This window comes from Halyomorpha halys, unplaced genomic scaffold, assembly GCF_000696795.3.
Source record: "Halyomorpha halys isolate HHAL.00 unplaced genomic scaffold, Hhal_1.1 Scaffold667.1, whole genome shotgun sequence".
Classification (NCBI taxonomy): Eukaryota; Metazoa; Arthropoda; class Insecta; order Hemiptera; family Pentatomidae; genus Halyomorpha; species Halyomorpha halys.
The window spans coordinates 549,610-564,331 of NW_027114120.1; positions in this window are offsets into that span (position 1 = coordinate 549,610).

Here is a 14,722-nt window from a genome sequence, read left to right on the forward strand (position 1 = left end):
TCACGCATGCGTAAAGGTGATTTTTACACTATATTTTTGAAACGGGTGGTCCTATTTAGTCAATGTTTTGAGGCAAGTTAGGGATTAGTGTGATAATTTTCTTATAACCGAGGGAATTAAGGCATCGGCAAACCATAAAACTGCAACGGTGCTGGTTCGAATCCGGCTTGGGGGTTTGATTTTTATTTCGTGGTGGCGAAATGAAACTTGAATTTGACAACGGAATGAAAACCATTTTCCCATCAAGTTTACAGTAGATTTGTTACCCCATAAAATACAATTACGTAAAATGGAGTTGTTTAAAAAAGTTAAGAATGTACTAAAAAAATTAAATTAGCACAGTGAGGAAACTATACTGTTATGGTTATATTTGAGTGATTATTAAATCATTATAAGCATTACTATGTCCTAGTACACCATGATTTTAGTGTATTTCAAAGAAGGTGGCCCTATCTTCGTCGATAGTAATGATATGATATAAATATGAATGTTTTATAATTTGTTAATTCATGTGGTTATCATTCATAACATTTTTTAAATGAGAATATAAAATAATAAAGCGATATGAAATTAAAGTAACATTTAAATTAGTCTGTTTAAAAATTACAATAATGTAAGCTGAAAGAATGTGTTACATTGTATTAATACACATTAATCAATATCCGTGGAACTCATTTATATCTTCATTGTAATATTAATTAGGCTTGTATTAGTTACATAGTCAAATTCATTTTGCAACGTGGCCATACTAAGGTATAATGTATATTTGAAAGCTGATCGCCGTTTATGTCACTAATGATTTTAGTTCCATTTAAATTAAAACATAGGCTCGAGTTTAATTGAAATTCTGAATAAATTTCTATCTCGTTTCTTTGTTAACCAAATTATTCATTAATTAAAATCTGACTTTTGGATAAATGGATTAAAACCTTATGATTCATCCATCTAATTTCCTTCTATTGAATCTTTTATTATATTACTCAATGATGAACACAAACTCTACAACAGAGATGCACAAAAAGACAAATCCGTTTGGAGTTTAGGGCTGTTGGATCCTGGTCATACATATGTAATGAGCTAACGCCGGGTCCACCATTCCATTTCTCTGCAATGTATACCCTCCTACTTCCACCAGACATTATCCAAATCCTTTTACTGTCCATTGTTTATATAATTTAACATTGTTATTGATGATCTCGTTGACTATTCAATTGACTTTTGTACACTTCTATTTCCGTTTACTTTACTACTTTTTTCAGTATCATGTTTATATATATTTACTATCATGATATAATAATTTATTATCTTGATATAATTGATTAATAAAATGATCGGATAGAATTAAGAAGGATAAAAACTAGAGCAAAATATATCTTGAGAAATTAGGACAAGCAATCAATCAGTAGCTAAGGTAAATATAAAAATTCATAAATACAAATAATAAATTTGAAAGGAGTAAATGAACAAAAAATTTTAATTTCTAAATAAATCATCAATTTAGATTATTTTAATTGTTTAAATGTCCATTTTCGTTTTATTTTATTTCTCACTCTTTATTATTGTTATTCTTTCCAGTTTAAATAATTAAATTTCAATTTAGAAAAATATCATTTAGCGCCCACTTTAAAATTGCCCTATATATGCTTGTTTCTTACACATGATAAGAAAATGCCAAAAGGCTAATTGACATATGATATTTATATGGGAAAAAAAACAGGTCCAATATTTTTCGAAAGTCAGTTTCACAGCTTAAGGAAAGATTTATTGTTCAAAGTACAGACTTAATTGTAGGTTATCTTTTTATATGTATTGTTGCTGAACCAAATATCTTTTCATTTTGTATAATCATGCTAACAATTATTGAAGTTTGGTGGAATTCGGAGATAGGAAACAAAAGATGTGGTTGCTCGAAAATCGGGTTTCTAGTTATTATATTAAAAAGACGGTGATCCCTGTTTTCTTTCGATTTCTTCACCAACGCCGATTCAATCAGTGAAAGCCAGCGGATGAAGCTATCAGGAAGTGGGGATTTTCCAGTTGAATCAGCGCCCTAATCGAGAGATATAAGGAAAATGAGTGGGGTCCTAAATCAACATCTGGCTCGTGGCAATCTGGACCAGGCTGAAATATCACCGCGCCACTTCTGAGCTACCCCAACGATAGCAAACATTGGCTGCAATATTCTTCTTCCATCTGTCCCCCCCCCCCGGTTAGAGGCTCACATACTAACTAGTAAACCGGTTTCGTAAATCATTGTAAACCGGTAATTGAATATGCATATCCTTGTTGAACGGATTTAGGGTGAATTGATGTAAATAAAGTACATAATTAATGTAGAAATTAATCGCTCACTCTATTTTTATTTCAGCCTAGAATTGGTCCAGTCATATGTAACACTAAAACCATCACGTCCCATTAATTCTATGGCGTTAGCTATAGGCTACAGCTTTACCAAACTTACAACCTTATTTGGACTCTGAAACCAACACTTTATAATGCCACTAGGTAATCTAACGGAGATCAAGGACTAGTATACATATTACATTTCATGAATTATGAATGTATGTACCAATCATGATATTATTGTTTTATGAAAGGCACGAAAAAAAATGTAACATTAATATAATTTAATATATATTCTTTACATTAATCATTATTATTACTGAAGTCACTAAGAAAGAGGTCTTAATTTGGTTATATTCTATTCATTTTCTTGATTTGAACAATCGAAGATGCCGAAAAAATATATTCTGCGATTCCTGATCTTCCATCCAGAATTTTAAAAAATATCGCTTGTTCAATTATTAATAACTCCTGAGGCCTGACGAACTTTTTGAAATTACTTTAATATAATACATAATATTTTTGATGTGTTTTCTTCATTAAAATTCCGTATGTTTTAATTTAAAAATCAATTTTGTAAAAATTTATCAAAATAATAAATTAAAATTAGGGGGGAAAATGATCTAAAAACACTGGTTATCCAGTATTTGTTTTTTTTTCTGTTTCAACACCTTCTGAGAATTATGTATTCATGGTTCTATAAAAACTGTTACACTTACGGTTATTAAGTGTAAACGAGTCTACTTATTAATCATCATGACTTTTCATTTAAAACTAATTTAAGTTTTTTGTTATAAAATATCTCACAATTCCTCTACATTTTTAGGTTACGATATATGTTTGGTTGCACCAGAATAATAATGAGCGATTAATAATGTTTGTCCTACATAAAATATATCCACAACATAAAATAACTCGTTCCGCCCTACCTGTACTGCCTGAGATAGTAAGCTAGTTGGATAATGTTGATCCAAGCATGTATAGTAAATGTTAGACCCCTTTGTGTAGGATTTACCCCGGGACAGCTACAGGGCTGTTAGCATTAGAAGGAGGCTAAGTCGGTTGGTCTGACTCTGGTGCAATAAATCTTTCACGAGTTGAGGAAGAAGGGAATGAAATATAGGAAGGTGGAAGAGAGAACAGAAATTACCATAGTAATAGTCCTGCTTCCCCGGCCCTCTTAGCTGCCTTTCAGCGTTAAAATAACATTTCTACATTTTTTAATCATTTAGCATTCTACCAGTCCTATGAATTTTGTAAATATCCATACCACAGACTTACACATTAGCGGCAGTCAATCGGCCAGGAGAAAATAATGATAAGCTAAGATTTATTCCTTATATAGAGAACTGTTTAATTATACATGATGTCTATTCTACGAAATAGCAATATATTCCCTCCTTGAAAGAAGTTTTTTTTTTTTTTTTACTTATTTAAGTTCTACATTTAAAACTTTTTCAGTTGATTTCAAACTTTAAATTCTCCCTCGTTAGATAGCTGTTACAAATCAATTATTTTTTTCATAACGTTGTCTCATCATTTTTAACACTCTTAAAGTCACTAAACATCTACGAAATGATCGAATAATACTCCAACGACAAAAAACATCAAACATTGTGTACGGATTTCTTATTGTTTAGTAGCAAAGACATTTTTTTCTGAATCATCTCTGAGATAACACGAAACTACTTTTATAAATATAAAGAAATATTTTCGATGTGTAAATTAGTATAAGTAAATTTACACATCGAATTAGGTCTACCTAGTATAGTACAGGTATCTATTCTGACACCCTAAGGAATAAGTCTTACACTGAAAAAGGAAAGATCATCTGGTTGGCAATCAAAGTGGAATGAAATTCCATCGATAAAATTATAAACTATTAAAAAATAAGTAAACCATGGGCAACATCAAATCGTTCCAATCGCAGGCAGGAGGTCGCAATAGCTAGATTGAGAACAGGAGATACAAATGTAACTCATTAATATCTGATCAGTAAGCAATAACCACCATAATGTCAATATTGTAATAGTCCACTTAGACTGACTATAAGTCCACCTTAGGAATGCCATTTCTATACCCCGGATTTAAGTATATCAGAAGTGGGACCTCGTGTATCAGTAGCCCTAAATGATGACGAAAAAACATAAAATTAATATTAGGTTTTTTAAGAAAAAATAACCTAATAAACAAGATTTAAATCCTGAATTTAAACACATTTACATATCATATTGAAACATGCATTAAAACTATCATAAATTTAAAAAAGTCAGAATCTTGGTATTAAAATGAATGGAGATATAAAGAAAAATAAATTAATAGGTAATCATAATTATGACAATAAACAGGACAATAATAATTTTTAAAAAAATAACAAATGTATAAACTCAAACATCTAGGAAAATAAAATATGAAACATGGACTTAGTTGGCCATTGAGTTTTACGCTTTAAAGTGAAGCCCTAACAAATAACAATAAGTACAGGTATATTTTATGATATATTATTTGAATATATATGTATTCAAATAATTTTGTTTTTCCGAATGTTTTTTTCTTCATAACTTGATATAAACTAAGGGAGGATGCCCAATTATTTTCGTTATATTTGCTATCAATAAACAATCTTGTGCAAAAAATCTCACAGATGCTACACGACAACTACAGAGGTTTTAGGGAGTGGAACTAAACCAGTGAAAATAATAGATTTCTATACGTGTATATACTGACTTCGATATTTCTAGGTTTTGTATTATCTAAGTTTATTCTTCAAAATAGTTTACATTAATAATCAAAACTTTTATAAATTCTATTGGTTTTAAGTAATTTAATTATTTTGTGTAATATATTAAAATGTATTTCATTATATTTCAGAAATGTATTTGATAAAAAGAATGCGATTTTTAAAGAGACTCTTTAAAGTGAATATTAATAACTGCATGTGGCACTTATTTTTCTTAGAATAAACTTAATTTAGAAAAATCTAAATTAATTTTTAAAAACTAAATAAATAGAGCTGAATACAAATGCCAAGGTTATTAGAAGAAGGAAATTATTTTATTTTGTTTATTACGTTTTAGATTAGTGTTGCCTGGTTGAAGTGTAATGTGGTCAAATATATCAATGCCTTATGTGATGATTAGGCTAGAGGTCTAAATACTTCAAAGACTGAATCTCCAAGAGGGACAATACTGAGGCTACCCACGGGGACTCCAATCATACCAGAATATAACAACTTTTATTCCTTAAATCTCGGCTAAATTCTGTCTGATGGTTTTATATTTCACTCGAGTGATGCTGTGTAGTAATGTAGTTCAAAGTAATGCTGATAGCATTTAAAAGAGAAAACATTAATAATATCAACAAATAATGATGAGCATACATTTTCAATATCCACTTCCTCACTTCGTACTTACGAGACACTCATTCACAGACCTTTAAGTTTGCTCAGTACCTCTTAGACCATTAACCTCCCTATAAAATATAACAGGATTCAAATGAATGCTAAGAATGTTAATGTTACTTTTGACTGATGAGATAATTTCAACTAATGATGAAGAAAAGTCTTTATGAAAAATTGAATCACTGTCAATAGTTGAAGGGATCTCTAAATTATGCTTAGTTTGAATTGACAATTAGAGAATAAGGATGTAGAAAAGGGTTATATTACGTTCCTATTACGATGTGCTCTGCATAAGAATCATGAATTAGTACTTGAGAAGCCAAATGATAACCGGGACCCTTGTCAAATATAAGCTGTTGCAGCATTCTGATGGCTCGAAAGGAGCTACAAGAAAGCTTAAGTTCCATGACAGTGAGTGTTCATTATTGGACAGGTATTACGGGATTATTCTTCCAAAGAAAGTGAAGAAATCATCGTTCTTCTTTCTTGATCATCCAAATCAAGGACTAAATTTGTCAAAAATGAACACAGAGAATGAAGGCATAATTTTAATTTAAAAAATTGGGACTAATATGTAAATGACCGCAAAAGATTGTAGCCATTTTTATTTGCCTTTCTGTACGAGGCTAAACCTAGCATAAACCTGATTAAATTACCTACGAATAATTTACGGGATGCAGTAAGCAATTTTATAATTATAATTGTTATTTCTTTCTACAGATATAATTGATCGCGTCAACTATTGATTGAATCAAATAAGTATGGAAAACGGTAGCCGATGACAGAGAACTATTCAATGAAACAAACAACACAGTTCACAGACCTGACAGATAATGCAATCACCCGCAAGAGTTGACGTTACAATGTCAGTTCTATTAACGACAAAGTACCGTAGCATAAATTTTGTTATTATAAGCACAAAAGAACAGTAAACCATAATTGAATAGAGAAATAGTGACTATGTGAGCTCTCTTGCAAAAAAGTCTTATTTTTGGCATCTATTAGAAGAAAGATAATTATGACACTCAAAATGTTTGCTTGCTTTTATTTCGTCATGGTTAGAACACATACATTTCCAACTGTGTATTGATCAATCCACATTAGGTCTCGCAAGGATTGGAGTAATGTTGGGTATATCAATAATTGCTTTCATTATTTTACTCGCAGGGGAGTAAAAAGGTCAGTCGATTACTTTATATAATTGCAAAATATCATCAATTATGATTTTAAAAGACTTTTTAAAGCTATCATAAATATTTAAAAAAAAAAAATATTAGGTCTAGCCTCCAGCCACCTCCAGCGATTGAGCGCCCCTAGTCCCAATACTAAAGAAGATCCTGAGTTTGGTGGGCACGACTTTATCACACACAGAGATAATAGGCTTTTCGAGGGGTGATCGAACAGGCCTAGTGTGATACAATACTATTAACGGCCAGGCGACCAGTGGATTAACCACAGGAAGACCAGTGGGTGACTAGAGGTAGACCGATCTCTAGACTAGTTAATTACTTTAAGTAAAATCAAGGTTGTGAAAATTTATCACACATATCATGTAGCTTTAAAAAAATATCTTGATAAAACAATAATATGCTACTAGAAAAATAATCATTATTTCTCATGTGTCACAACATTAGTGCTTGTAAAATCCTCAATTTAATCAAATTACCAAGTTGGGGTAACATCTGGAAACATTCATCAAAAGGACAAATATTTAATGAAAATCACCACTAAAAGTGATGATAAAAGGACAAACAGCACTTAAACATAGATACTACTGATAATTTTTACTTTTGGTTGTATTAATATAAATTGCGTAGGTACCAAATACCTGCCGAAGAATGATTCAATTTAAAAAACGAGTGCATTTCTGATAACACAAGTAATTATTCTTGGTTTAATAATGAGCGAAATAATTTAAAAAAAGAATAAATAAGCTCTGAACTGACGAGTAAATGACCGACGGACAAAATGATACGTAAATTAGAATATTCGAAAATTATTACATAAATCGAAGTTTTTAAAGGGCATAGTAGATAGGTAACGGCTTTTAACAGTAGAAATAATTAGCACCCGTCATTAGCCAGAGGATCCATTACATGGTTTGAGTAGAGTGCTGCACACTGTCTCCTAACAATACTGTGATGTAGGGAGTCACTTCTGCAAATTCTACCTCATTTGCTCCACTCAATCCTGGTAAAGACGTGCTCGTCTATGGCAATGTTCACTCGCAAAAGCGCTGATTTGTCATGCATTACCAGGATTATATTTGGATTGCAGTTATTAATTCGACGCTACGTTCTTATAAATTTTTCGTGATACGACATCGAATATACTAGTATGGATAACACCAATCAATATGCGTTAGAATTTTACAAATAAAATATAATAAAACAGCTATATTTATTCTGAACCATTTGGTCTTATAAAAATAATAATTTGGACATATTTTAAGCAGAATTTCTTGGCTACATTATATAAATTTAGCTAAAATTAAATGAGCCAAAAATAATTATATAAATAATATAAGAAAAAGAGAAAAAACAATCATCTTTATGCTAGCTTGTATAAATATTTATTATTTCTTCGCTCTTTAATTCATTGGAAGTGGTAAAGCCACCTCAAATCGACTATGTCTTTTTGTTGGAAGGCTTTAAAATGAATAAACGACAAACTGGATCGGATTAAACATTTATTTGATCAATTTAAACATTTTAAAAACTAAAACTAAAATAAACAAAAGATGACTAACAATGAATACAAGTAAAAATAAAAAGACCTCTCAGATAAAAATAAAATAGTTTATGAATTATGAAAACGAAAAGAAAAACAACAAATAAATGTATATAAATCAAATACTAGTCGACGTAAGCTACTCCACTCCGAGGAAGTATGCTGCCGGGATATTTAGGTCGTAGCTCTTATAGCTAAATACACCACTGCAATGGTCCAACGTTGGTGTAGTGGCTCATCGACTGACACACTGACACCCACTAAGTGCAGACAGGGTCTAGTCATGTATTAGGCAAGCCGACTAGTTAACAACTATTTATGTTCAAGTCGAAACACAAATAAGATCTGGTTTCGGACTGTAATGTCTGTCTGTAATGACTGACTCAAAACGTCAATAATTAATAGCAAAATCAACGCAGACAGGGCTGGTTACACACGATCAGGTCCACTGATTATCCGGATCTCATATTAAAGTCGAAACACAGAAGTGGTCTGGTTCCGAACTGTAATGACGGTTAACTCACTAAAAATGTCCAAACTATTCAACTATAAACGCAGACAGGGCTGCTTAGACGCTACCATGGCCACTAATTAGCCGGAACTGCTATAAAAAACGAAGATGGTCTGCCCGTTGCTGGGCAACCTCTTAGCGACGATTATCAGCCCTTAGCAACTGTCTCTATAATTCATTATAACACACAAAAATAATTACATATTTTTCTTCTCAAATAACAAAATCTAAATAAAACAATATAAATAAAAATAGATGTAACTAAATTAAATACTAATACAACTCAAATACTATTTAGAAATTATTTATTTAAGGTAATTATATAAAATATGCCGTTAACAGGAAGTATAAGCAGTATCACACACATTCCTATAAACAATATATTATTATCAAGAAAGTATATTCAATATACACAAATGGTAACTGCTTACTTTATTAACAATCATTAACTAACCGTTTACGTAATAAGTAATTATAATGTTTCACTGTAAAAATATGATTTTAGATTTACAGTAATGATTCAGTTATCTGTAAATTTATATTAATCCTGAATTGAGAACTCATACCTAAACCGTGCAGGAATGGATGTTTGAATCTGCAAACTTTCGGAGGAAACCCGTGGGTATGAATAATTTGAGGCATCAAAATAGGAAATCCGTTGAGCTGTTTGCTCAAAAAGCCGTTATATATTCAGAAACAGGCTGACAAAATATATTTGTACAAAATTTGAACTTAAATTGTTCTTAAAATTTTTATAATATCACAATTTAAGCATGGAAACCTATGAATTAGTTAAGTCATACGTTCAAAATATTTTTATACAAGCAAATTTGACACAATCCTTTTCAGGATATTAAGCCCGACTTGTTTCAAAACATTTATGCTGTCTAATTGAAAGATTCTAGCCATCAAAAATAAATATTGGCTGAGCCCTTTGTTCAATCGTTGAGTAAGTAGGAATCCAATGGAACCATGTCGCTGTTGAAGCTAACCTTAGAATGAGATTTTAACCATGCCCAATTCGTGCTCCATCTCAAAAACGGTTTATTTCTGGAACTTTAAGCACAAGGCGAAACAAACGTTCCAGAGTAACGTACTCAGGGATTGAAGCCTTAAAATGTTTAAAACACATTTATTACTGTCTCGATCCACCTCCTTACCTCTGTCAGATTTTTGAAACCTCCAACTTCTTTTTATTAACTTTAATCAAAGTTACAGTAAGAATTTAAAAAATCGAAGTTGAGATTCGCCACTCGTCAAAAATTTCCATTTCTTCTATTCGTCAAAATCAAACTATGGAGAGCCGGAAATCGATATTACCATATTTTTACGACTATTAATTATACTGAAGAGAGGTAATGGATGGATATATAATTGCTGTTTAAATGACGTTGAGGACGAAGATTTACTATGGATATGGCAGGAATGTCAAAATGAGGTAGGTAAAGCTATACATTTTGAATTGTATAATATTAGGCATTTTAAAAATATTATATACATATATATATTATAATGTTAATTTTCATATTGACATTAGAATTAGAGTGCAACTTTCTAAGCTTTTTTTAAATTTTTATTGTTTTAAATTTTCTTATTCAGAATCTAACTTCTGCTGTTTGTTTTTCCAACACATTTTTATTTCAATCAAATAAATAATTTTTTGATTATCCCTGAAATATTCACCTCAAATGGAATTACTAAATGTAGTAGTAGGCTAAATACAAGCGAGCATAATTATAATAGAAAAATATGTAATTTGTGGTAAAGAACATATCTCTTTCTGAATAATATATTATCTATCTAGTGATTGTTGACCGTGAATAAAATAAAATGGATGATTTATGGAGATTAATAAAACAAGAAAAATGGGCTACCCGTAGCTTAGTGGTTAAGATAGTCTTTTACCGATTTGGTGTCTATTGGCGGTGTCGGTTCGAAACCGGCCTGGGGCGTTGACTTTTTTTCATTGAATGGGGGTCGATCAAAATGAATAACTTTGACCCACAACCATGGTTAGGCAGTATAAGACTCCAGTGGGAGTCTTAGCCGATAAAAGCAAAGTAAAAAATGAGTTTCGTTTAATAGTTTCATGGTATTATTTAATTTTTAAGCCTCATAATGAAAAAAAAGAGTAACGCGACGTTAGGACAAAACACAATGCGTTCTTTTCTCTAATGAGTGAAATGAATATTCGTCTTGGAAAAAGCTTAAACACAATAAAAAGTATTTATATCTTATTGATTGTTCTCATTTTCGTCTCGTTCTCACAAAATAATATAAGAGGTACATTATTTTTCCTTAAGCTTACTTTATTCAACATAATTTCTCCATTAATTGTGAAAAAATAGGATGTATTAAAAAAATAAGCTGGTAAAAAATGAGATTCAAAACGAATTGCATGGCAGACAATGATAAAATCAAGATGCACTGTAATTAAAGAACTGCACTGCAGAGTACAGAAGAACGGTTCATTTCAAACTCCTTCATTTATATTTTATTGCAATTTATTTGCTTGAACTATCAGTTTACTATGATTCAAAGAAGATGATATAAGCTTTCTATGTACTAATGTTATAAATAAAAAAAGAATAGAATAAGGAAGAACAAACAAAAATGAAGTTAATTTTACCAGGATCTCTTTTTTTTATTTATAATTTTTGCACATTTTCTAGTTTTTACTACACCAAAAATCCCCAGTCTTAACATTAGTTTACAAGTGTCATCTTTGCTTTTGATCGCAAAAAACAAATAAATAAAAGTCAACGATTTTGGGATCAATCTTTGAAAAGGGAGAACTGATTTTGAATCAATTTATATAAGATTGTGATCAATCGATATTAAACTACCTAGATTTTACCGGAAGATTAAAATATCTATTATTAACTTTATAAAAAATGTGTTCCAATCTTCCAAACCTAGAGTCGATCACGGCTAATAAAATAAATTATCTATTTATTTTAAACTCTGACCGGTTGAATTAAACCATTGGTTGAATTATTTATCCTCTGAACCAATCAGCACAACCCTTAATTACTCATATAGCTAATCAAAGGGATGTAGTTAAATCTGTAACGGTTTGAAAATACAATACTCTAGGCTACACCGTTGAAGTTGCCACTGTTCCCGTTGAGCCTCCTAGATATCGCGACAGTCTTGGAGTTCATTAAAAGGGCCAATTATGAGAACTTATTTAAAAAAAGAAAAAAAAAGTTAAAACCAGCACTACCCTTACTGAGGAGGTATAAAATAGTACAAATGCAACTTAAACTATTTAAATGTCGTTTTAAGACAATGGTAGTTAAAACATTAAACAGGATAGTTACCCCACACGTATCATTTAATACACAAAAGATCTGGTCAAAATAGTAATCTGAACATCGATACATACCTTAAAATGTAACATTGTTACAACAATAAAAGGGATGTTAAAAAAAAAATTAAATAAATCTACACACATCAATAAAAATTTATGTCAGAAGTAGTAGAAAGAAAATTGAATGAAATAAATAAAAGTAACAATGAATTAAAAAAAGAAACAAAAAATAGGGTACCATGCACTCATCCATTTCTCTTTTATAAGTGGAGAAGAGGTTCGTGAGTGGAGCTGTATCACAACACTGACGTCCTATGGCCCTCCACTCTTGAGGGATATTAGACACTTAACCACTCCTCCCTTCAACAAGCACTCTCTATGTATGCAAGCCTACTTTAAGCAAATATTCATTTTGTAAAGCTTAATCACATGAAGTGCAAGCTCCGTTTTTCATTTTACTGGAATAATTTCATGCTTTATAATTAGGACTATAAAGAAAATTTTTAATAAATAATATGAAACAAATTAAAACATTTTCTTTATTTTAATCCTTTCATTTCTCTAGTTATTTATAAATGCTGTATATCTTTTTTTTTGTAAATTCATTTATTATTAATAGTGTAAATTTTATTTCTCAGTTTTCTATTTGATTTACACTAAATTTGTATTAAAGTTCCCCATTCCATTCTACATTGTTGAAAGGTTGACAAAATAATTATTTAACATTTTAAATCCTTAAGATTTTTTTTTAGTTTAGGGTTTTTAGGCGAAAATCTAAGAAATTAGAAAAATATTAAATAATTTAAAAGTATCGTTATATACAGTGCAGGATTTTTTTTTTTATATACTACTTTTTATTTATTGATAGATATTCCAATCTGCCACACAGTTGTGGGCAATATCTAATAGTGATGAATGATCTGATACATACTAAAATAAATTAAATAAATGAATAAAAAAATAATAAAAAACTCTTAAAATATATACAAACAGAAAAATAAACAAAATGGACATAATCAAACTATCTGTATGAAAAATAAATGATAAAATAATATAGTCTCTAGTCACATTTACACTCTAATTCAAAATGGCAGAAATACCTCCTTTGGCGCAGTGAAAAAAAAAAAGTACACTCTAATATACAATATTTACACAATCGACCTGAGGATCCCTGAACCCACTCTATCCCCCACGTGTGAGGGGTAGAGCATAGCTCAAAAGATCCCAGCGCATGCCTCTCGCCGCATCACTGGTAGTGAGTCAGTGGAGGCTGAGCAAGTGCGCTAAAGCCACAAACACTCAACTTGAGTGGAGAATCTAACCATTGCCAGAACTCCAATTGTCCATTTTTATTTTAATAAGTCTCTTGGCCACTGCTGTTTCAACCTTCTAGGTGGGGTGTAGGGATGGGTGGAACTAGATAAGGTTTGAACCAAAGGATTAGGATGGTTGGAAAGGTTTATATGGAATTTTGAGAATTTGGTTGGTATGAGGTCAAGGACAATAGGAATATGTAGGTCATGGTGTAGTGTTCTGTTGGAAACGTAATAGGGTGCATTAACTATGGTTCTAAGGATTTTGGATTGAAAGGATTGGATACGTTTGATCTTCGACGGTTGTTCCCCAAAGAGTGCAGGATTACGCATGTGATTCTGTGTGAAATCACAGGTCACACGGAGTAAGCCTCGAAACGAGCGGCTATTTCGTAAAAAAAAAGAAAAACGCAAACCAGGAATGTCTCTAGCAAAAACTCCGATTGCCAGCGGTTCTTCATGTAGCTACTCAGGAAAATCGAGTGGAAAACGGGGTCCGGGGGAATGAGATGATATATAAATCAATTTAACAATGGCATTGAAAGAGATATGATATTTCTGCCAAATATATATTAATCAATTGACCAGTTGAGGGCGTCTTCAAAGTTAATTTCTAAATTTATACCTGTTTTGTTTGATTTATTTTAATTTTATCTATAATATTTATATTATATTATGTTTATTTATCATTACATTTTATTTCATAAAAGAGGTATTCATTCAACAGTGATTATTTTTTGAAATAATTATCTCATAAAATTGTAGTTATTTTTTGGAAATAATCTATTTGGGTTTTTGTGATATAAGTAATGAAAATAAATATCAAATTAATATTAAGTTAACATATTTTTTTAGACAGTTTTGAATATCAATTATAATAAAAAATATCCATATAGACTCAGACCTTTTAACCACCTGTCATTTTTACGATGATTAATTTCATGTACATGACGGTATACTTTGGCATAATTACTAACAAAGTACAATATTTTGCAATAGGGATTTAAGCATTTTCTACAAATAATCGAAAAATTACCTTAAGAAAGTAAACTTAGGCGTGCTCTAGTGGCGCTTAATTATGACCATTTTTCTGAAATATCAGAAATTTATTT